We start from the raw sequence: 9,303 nt of genomic DNA on the forward strand, positions 1-9,303 counted from the left end.
TCCCCCACTTGGATCAACCATATGATCTTTCTTCTTGATTGACTTCGACATCCGGCTAAATATTAATATTTCAATATTATTTTATTAATAAAATATTAATTTTTTCTAAAAATTTTATCTTGTCTCCTTGGTACCCAAAATACCTTATTATACCTCACTTGACTTCCAAATCGCCTTTTATCTCACAAATTCTCCTCCGATAAAATTATTATTATTTTATTATTATTTTCTCACTTGCGAAATATTTTATCCTAAACTACTCCTTTCGTCTTTTATCACTTCTAAACATTTTAATTGACTTCAATTTGCATTCGATCAACTTTATTTATCACCATATCAAAGTATGGGGTATTTCAAACAAAATCCGTCATTAACATCTAAAACCGAGTAAATAGAGATAGTTAACTTTTCATCATACCATAATCCACAACATTTTGTACTTGTTTCAAATCATATAAAACAACACATTTGATTATAATACACATCACGACTTATGATTTTCTTAAAACTTGGCTCATGCCAAAAATCATACTCGGTGATACCTTGGCCGAGGCATTCAACCGAGTTCACCAAGGTTATTAAGTTAACAACTACTCATAAAAACATAGTTTAGCCATCCCTTGGCGTTGGCAGAGTTCATCCTCAAGTGGTGGTTCGACGTGAAGTGAACTCTATCATACCTTAGGAGATATCCTTCGCGCCTGTCAAACCCTGCTTTGTAAAATAATTATAATGTCATTCACATGCTCGATAGAATGTTTGTATATTTAGGAAGTTCGAGAAATCGTTAAAAGACGATATTGCCCCTAATGGTATCATTGAGTCGATTAAGCCTCGAACTAGTTCAAATAGGAATTTTAAGGTGAAATTAAGAGTTTCACAGTTCAGGGATGACTCAAAATGGTAATTCGGAGTTCGAGGATCAATTCGGAGTCAAACCAGAATTTTCACTATCTAGGGGCAAAATCGTAATTTTACCACTCGAGGACAAAATTGAATTTTTCGAGAGAATTTAGATCAAATTTGATTAAATGGAGCATGATATGAGTATAAGGAGTGAAAATTATGCATTTTGGTAATTTTTCAATTTTTGGGGTAAAAATGTAATTTTTCACTTTACGGGGGTAAAAGTGTAATTTTTAAAAATTTGCTCCACCAAAACTTTGGAAAAGTCTAGAAATTTCATGGAAGACATGGATAAGTGAAGAGGATTGAGTGGTGGAAAAAGAAAGTCAAAAAGATGGCTAGAAAAAATAAAATAATAAAATATTCAAAAAAATAAATAAAATAATAATATTTTATTAAGCCTATTAAAAGGCTTGCAAATTCCAGAATTCTTCATTTGGAGGGTCAGCCAAAACCATCAGGAGAGAGAGAGAAATAAGAACAAACCCTAGAGTGAGAAAATTCAAAGAAAAAGTGTGATTTTTCAAGGAATCAAGTGTTTAAAGGTATGATTTTTCAAGCTTAGCTTAAGATTTATCATTTTCATGCATTTCTCATCATTTTCCATGGTTGAATCATGTGATTTGAGGATGAATTCAATTCTGAAAAAATAGGTTAGGAGAGAGAAACTTGTTAGATTAATTTGATTTTAAGTTATGTTAGTGTTTTAAGTTAGTTTAGCATATTTAGGAACAAAACAACAAGAAAAGAATTTATTTTCCTCCATTACCATTATTGGCTGAATTTTCTAGGGGAATATTGGCTGATGATCTTGATGTTTACTTGAGCAATTATGATGAATAATGATGAATTATGAGTCTAGAAAAATAATGAAAATTTTCGGAGCAAAAATACGAATTTTTACCCATTAGGGGTATTTTCGTAATTTGTTATCGGGACTGATAATTTGCACCACACTGAGGGACATTAAGTCAATTTGGGTGCAATTGAGGTATAGAAACTGAAAAAAATTAATTTGAGATTAAATTGGACGCGTTAGTAATTTAATCGAGTAATAGGCCGAATTAGGTTAGCACCGCATTTAAGCGGTAGTCGGATAAGTTGCATGTCATATCATGCATATATACCGAACCTGAATTGATTTTATAATGGTCAAGCATTGATGTGGTGAATTATGTATTGTACATTGTGGATAGGTGGTGAGCAAATTACACTGGTAAAAGTACCAACATTGTGCTTGAAGACTGAGATTAGGAGTACATCGACTCCTAGAACTGTGAGTGGACAATTTATCGTCTTAAATATCTAGAGTTATTATACTTGTTTGATGCTTTTATTGAATGGTGAATTTAAATTATAAAATATTATGTTTTCCAATTAAAATGTTTTTTAATAAAAAATGAGATTTATATTGGTTTTGAAAACTAATATTGTTTTGAAAAAATTGAGTATATGGAGACTGTGTTGAAATTTATGATTTTATATGTTATTGAAATTGTGGCTTATGACACTATGGTAGCATGATGGCTAAATTTTTGAGGTTGGTATGAAAAACATGAATAGTTTTGGATTGGTCTTGGTAGACTGGACTACATTTTATTCTCCATATTATGCTACTGGAATTTTTATGGGTCTGGTGGTATATTAAACGGTCACTGCAGTGGTGGGGGTTTCCGTGGACTGCCTATGAGAGGGGCACGGTAACTCAATTATATACTTACCTCCGGGGGGAGATGTTGGGTGAAGTATCTCCTGAGGTATGATTTGAGTGCACCTCACGTTTGGGCCACCACGTGAGAGTGAGACTCAGCCAACGCCAAGGAACGGCTGTGTGTCAGATGTGAAAACATATTTATGGGTATGGGTCATTGAACAGCCTTGGCGGTCTCAGTGAGATACCTTGACGAGGGTACCCGCGAGAATGATATTGGCAGGGGCCAAGTTTAAAAAAATTCATAAGTCGGGGAAATTTTGATGAAAAGAAATTATTTGGTATAAATTGAAACGAATTTTGTGTTATGAACATTATTGAGATATAACGTTTTTATATTGTCTCCATCTACTCGGCTTTAGATGCTTTTGATGGTAATTGTTTACTCACTGGGATTATTTAATCTCACCCCTCTTCCTATCCATTTTTCAGGCTCAGGACAGTTTGTTGATAGTTGATTAAGACGAGAATTAATCTCGGAGTTGCATCATAGGAAGTAAGAGTTCGTAGCTCTACACCTTCTTGGTTAGTTGGGGGCCCACGTGTCACTGTAAACGAAATTTCATACTTTAATTATCTTTATTACTATATGAATAAATTTATTTTACTCTTACGCTACAAAAGTTATTTTAGGAAGACTTTGAAAATATTGTGTTTTAAGAAAATAGAATATTTTATTTAATATTTTTATTATATTCAAATAGCTATAATTTTACTTTAAACGAATGTTTTAGACTTCAAAATTTAATTTAAATCATGAAATATGTGTTTTCACTTACATATTACATTTTTTCGGATTTCGAAATTTCAAAAAAAAAAAAAAAGAAAATGACGAAAATGCCCCAGTGAGCTAGAAAATAATATTTTTATTGTTTTGAGTTGGAAACAACTTATGATTTCTTGAAATGCGAGATTTAATAACTATCGCTCACCGGGGAGATGCGGAAGTTGATGCTAAGCCTTGCGGGGTTTCGATCGACATTCGGGGTAATGAGTGCTTATCGGGACGTCGCGGCGGTTGTCACGGGCCCGATGGGAGTTTCGGGTCGTGACAGCGCCTCTCCTACTAAGGTAAATATAACGGGTTTTACCGTACCCCTCTAATAGGCTGGTCCACAGAAACCCGCCTACTGCAGTGACTAATTAAATAACCCACCAATCAATAAAATTTTGACAGCATAACGTGGCTAACATAATACTACCCAGCTTGTCAAAGCAAAACAAACGGTTTATATATTTCACAAACCAAAAACTCAGCCACATATGTCATCACGTATCAGTTCATAAATCATCAATTCCAACGTAGGTACGTAAACTTAAATATATAGGCAACATCAAAGATTGGTCTCCACATACTCACATTTTCAGAAAAAACATTATTGAATTGTAAAATAAGTCATAAACCTTATTCCTTAAATCAATTATTAGTCATAAAACATAAATTCATTTAGGTTCAATATTCTTAAAATCATAAAAACGATTGTAAAAATACTCTAGATAATAAGATGAACAATGGTTACTCACTTTGACGAGAATTTACAACACTCCTAGTCTTGATCATCGGGTGCAATACCTTTGCCCTTATCCGAGGGCTCACCACCTATACATAATGTGTAACAGGAAATTTAATATACTTATGCTAAATCGTCACAAAACTATTCTATGTTCTTTATGAATGCATGCAATGAAATGAGAGGTGTTCGGCCTATTGCGCACTATACACTATTTAATCGGTCTAAACGTCCAATTTGATTCCAATTAATTTATTTCACTTTTAATACTCCCCAAAATTTCACACGCCTCAATAAAAATCTATTCTAAGTGCAATTACCAAAATATCCCTCATTATTGTGCAAATTACTAACTAACGGGAGTAAAATTTTTTGGTACCCGTTTTCGATTTTCGGTTTTCCTAAGCACCAAATACAATCTATAGGGCATGAAAAACAACCAAATTCATCATCAAACCTCACCCATAAAATTCAGCCAAGATAGGTTCTATAATGGGCATGTGGATTTCTTGTTTAATTTTCATACTAAATGTTACTAAACACCTAAAAACACTAAGTTACTTTGAAATTCAACTAAATTCATCACTAACTTTCTCTCTCTAAATTTGGCCAGCATATTGCCCCTCATGAAAACTTGAGTTTAATTCATGGAAAATGGAAAAGAATGCATGGGCAAGATGAATTTCAAGCTCAATATTAAAAATCTTACCTTTAGTCACCAATTTCTTGAAAATTCAACAAATTTTCCTTAGCTTTTCCTCCCTAGGGTTTTTTTTTTCTTTTCTTTCCTTCTCTTCCTTGCTTGGCTGAATGTTGGGAGTGATAATGGCTGATTTATGCTGATTTTTTTTAGTTAAATAATAAAATATCCTAAGCTTGACACTTGTCATTTTCTTATTGGTTCATTTTTAAAACTTTAAAATTTTAAACCTTTTATCTCCACCACATGATTAGTCAAAGGTCAAAAATGAGGATAAGGGAAGACCATGTGCTGGACAAATATCCTGGTGGTGGAAAATTACTGTTTTGCCCCCGGGGTGGTAAAATTACCATTTTACCCCTATGCTCTAAAAAATACCGAGATTACAATTTTTTTTTCACTTCTTAACCTCAAATCATACTCCAATACTCAAATCATACTCTAATAAGTCAAATGGGGCCAAAAAAATCTTTTCTAAAAATTCTCATTTTATCCCCAAGTGACAAATGACCATTCTGCCCTTAGATAGTGAAAATTTCAGTTTAATTCCAAATTGATCCTCAAACTCCGAATTACTATTTTGAGTCATCCTTGGACTGTGACGCTCTTAATTTCACCTTAAAATTCCTATTTGATCTAGTTCGAGGCTTAAATTAACTTTGTTGTACCTCTAGGTACAATACCTACTTTTGTAAATTTTTCGAGACTCTCCTAGCATGCAATCATGCTATCATCACATGTATGTCATGACAAGTATTTTATGAGGTCAGGCTTTACAATGGAAGTAAATGTTTTATTGTTCTGGTAAATGTATGACTACTCTTTGAATTACTGGTTCTTGATGGTGTATTAGAAAACCAAAGAGTCTCCAACATGCTTCGTATGCTGATAAATATCTACAATTTAAATATGTTTTTATTTCATTTATTTGAATAGACGTTTGTTGTTCATTTTGATCAATGTTTGAGTTTGAATTTTCTAGGATAACTAGTGCTCTGTTTGGTCATTTGTTGATGTATTTAAATAAGTATTTAATGGCTCTAGATTGACTGTAAATTTCAATGTTAATGTGAGCTTGATATTTGACTACTAGATCAACATTATGAGGTACTGCGTATCTATTATCTAATTCAATACCATTTTTTATAACTGTATTATAAGGTATATTTCTTCTCCGACATATTGAGAAACCATTTTTATTAATAACAGTGCTTGTTTGGAAATTGTTTGGAAAGTATTTGGAATAATGCATTTTGGTCATGTATGGAGAGTTTGTTCGTGATTGGGCACATGGTTCATGGACCATAAAATCTGTTATAGCTTGATATGCTATTGGATCAACATCTTTGTTTGGCAGTGCAGCTGATATTATCTTATCTATATCTTCTGAAGATGAGAATTTGTCATCACGATACAGCCAAAGAAGAATATGGACATGTGGTAATCCTCATTTTTGGAACTAATGGTGTAAGTCACTGACTCATATAGGATGAAAACTTTTGTATTAGTCTATGAAAAGTATGATTTTATTGTTTCGTTTAAAGTCATAAATATTCGTTTTGATTAATTGACATATCGGCTAGAGTGCGGCCAAAGTGTCTATTCTTCATTAAATCTTCCATTAAATAGTAGAGTTTTATTTCAAAGACTCTCGTAATTATATTAGGTCTATCTTCTGGTCTTTGATGTGAAATCAAACTTAATGCATCTGGAATTTCTTTCCGTTTAGTATTACAAGTGAATGTGATGAACAGGTCAGGACAACTGTAATATCTACAAATTGCCATTACATCTTGGTAATTTTGTAATAAATATCATGGGCTTTCAGTGGAACTTACAGGTAATACTATACGTTTTCCTATAGTAGTTGCATTGTTATCACCTTTTGCAAATGCATCTTTTAAGCCTTTATACAATTCTGATCATAATTTTTTTTTATTATTTCATATATATAACAATCGTTCCTCTTCTATACCCGCAAATGCGTCAACTATAAATTGTTGAAAAAGTTTACCACCTCTTAACAACTTATTTTTAACAATGGATCATTGTTGAATTATATAAGCAAAGTATTCTCGCATAGTTACTTTTTGGCGTTTTGGTTTTTTTCTTATCGATGAATGAACATAATTTATAGTAAATGTAAACCCATATTCACTATAAGGGAAAAGAATAGGGTATTACATGGTTATAAAAGAAAGGTGTAGTTCACTTATTCGTTTAAGTCTTTCACTGATATGATCAACTATGATATCTCGATGGCCATCATATTATACTAAATCACCAACTATTAGCCCAGCAATATCAAAAGCAATTGGTAATCGATAGCTTGGTTCAGAGTTATTACAAGATCCTAGAAGTCTTAACCGGAGAGGTGTAGAATTTGACATTGTCAATCTATCTCTAGCCATCCTAAAAATTTTAACAATCTGATTATTTTCATCTAGCATTTCTAATAGACCTTCCACTATAGATCTATCAACAGATTTGTTGTTCTCATCAGTACAAAAAATATCTAATCTATTTGAGATGTCATTTTTAGTATTGTAAACATATAGCTGAGCTAATTTTGGCTTGTTACTAATTGTAGGAAGAAGAGAACCTATTATATGATGAAGCTATCCATTAATTTTAAAAGTGTAAAGGCTTGGTCTATTGTTGATTGAGTTGTCTACTTTACCTTCTAATGATGTAAATTGGAATATACTGTTATACATTTTTATATTATCTTTAAATTTCATTCTTGTTTGATTTGTGTTGTTACTAAGCAACTGATTTAGGAAAGAAGGCATTTGTTTAAACGGAGGTATTTTGACAATTCCTTCTTGACAATGAAGACTAAAAATTTCTAGTTCCCTTTGATATGTTAGTTCTTTCTTTATACTACATATGAGTAGAGCAAAAAGGACAAACATAATCAGGTCCTCCGAAGCAAGCAATTGTGAAGCAATTCCTTAATAAATTGATTAAAAACAATAGTAAGCATTAGTTAATGATAATATCAAAATAACGTTTTAAATAAGTTGGTACATTTGTATTAACATTGTTTGACTTCTGTAAATGTATAGAAGCGGTTCTTTCGGATGATGATTGAAGGCGTGACGTATGGTTATCGGATTGATAATCAACGTCTTCTACATGACCTTCATAATTTTGGTTAAAGAAAAATTCAATCATAAATTGTTTATATGGTTTTACATGTTATGGAAAAAAGGGAAAAAAACGATGCTAGTATAGTGTAGGGGGATTTTAAGAAAGATAAGTTTACCATTAAGATCGACATCAACGACTTTTGATGGCCTACGAGTAGAAAATGCAAAATCAGAAGGCTGATGGATTCTACACAAATCGTTAGTTATAATTAAAGTATTTTGTTGGAAAAAATAGCTAGAGGCAGATGAAGGAGAATATGTGCAATTAAATTTTCTCTTTCTATAAGGAGTATTTTTTGAACTAGTCATAGCAATAGCTGTAAGAGGATCAACTCGAATTGTCTGTAATTCTCCATGAGCATTTGCAGTAGAATGGAGAATTTTATGTCTTCCTATAGGCGCATAGTTACACTGAGTTAAGGGGACGTTATTCGTGTTGTTATATCAGGGAGGAAATTCTCTTTCAATTTAGGATGAGTAACTATCACCTTTAGATATAATAAGATTAGAGCTGATATAATTCTTTGTCTTGCTTAATCTTTTAGCTCTCAATAATTTGATCCTGTTACATCTATTTTGTTTACTATGATTATTTTTATCCATAAAGACAAACTTATTACTATGAAAGGAAGATCTAACAAAAAACTTAAAAAATTAATAACATAAAAAATAACGATACGACTTAAATAATAAATGGAGCGAGAACAAAAAAGATGCAAAAATCAGAAGGTGGAATAAGGTTGAAAGCTTTACAATGCTCAATTGCTACTTGATGTGATATTTAATGAAAAAAAATACAAAACACTGCAGAACAAAATAACATATACACGTTAGACCAGCAAGTAAGGAAACGCCATGTGAGTAATGTAATATTTGACAATAAGAACATAAGAGAAAGTTTGAATGTCATTTTTATAATTAGAAAACTGAAAATATTGGAAAAAGTTCAAGATTGCATAAAATTATGTAAAAAATTTGTACATTTAAAAGTAGTAGATAAGCAAAGATGAAATTCAATCACTTAAGTGAATTTGTAAAAATATGAAAAAAAAAACTTGTAATAAATCATATTTATATTTTAGACATTGATATATAAGCATATATGAGTTGTTGATCAAAATTTTTCTTCGATTTTTAGAATCATAAATATCTAAGTCATGTTAAAAAAGTTTTGTGTACATATATTATTAATGTTGGCACTGTCGTTTTCATGATTAAACATACAAATAATGCAATGCCACCGGTAATATGTACATAAAGTGAACTATATTAAATAAACAACTATTTTAATAAAAAAATAGAATATATATTTGACAAAAAGAG

At 31.6% G+C, this 9,303-nt stretch overlaps 1 long non-coding RNA gene across 1 annotated transcript; it reads left to right on the top strand.

Moving 5' to 3' along the window:
• The first annotated feature begins 1,353 nt into the window (after positions 1–1,353).
• Positions 1,354–3,392, top strand: LOC148763257 (uncharacterized). Its single transcript, XR_016026006.1, has 3 exons — positions 1,354–1,451; positions 2,103–2,182; positions 3,050–3,392. It is a non-coding gene; the product is annotated as an uncharacterized LOC148763257 (long non-coding RNA).
• The last annotated feature ends 5,911 nt before the right edge of the window (positions 3,393–9,303 follow it).

This window comes from Theobroma cacao, chromosome 4 (genome assembly GCF_053813885.1).
Source record: "Theobroma cacao isolate CCN51 chromosome 4, ASM5381388v1, whole genome shotgun sequence".
Lineage (NCBI taxonomy): Eukaryota > Viridiplantae > Streptophyta > Magnoliopsida > Malvales > Malvaceae > Theobroma > Theobroma cacao.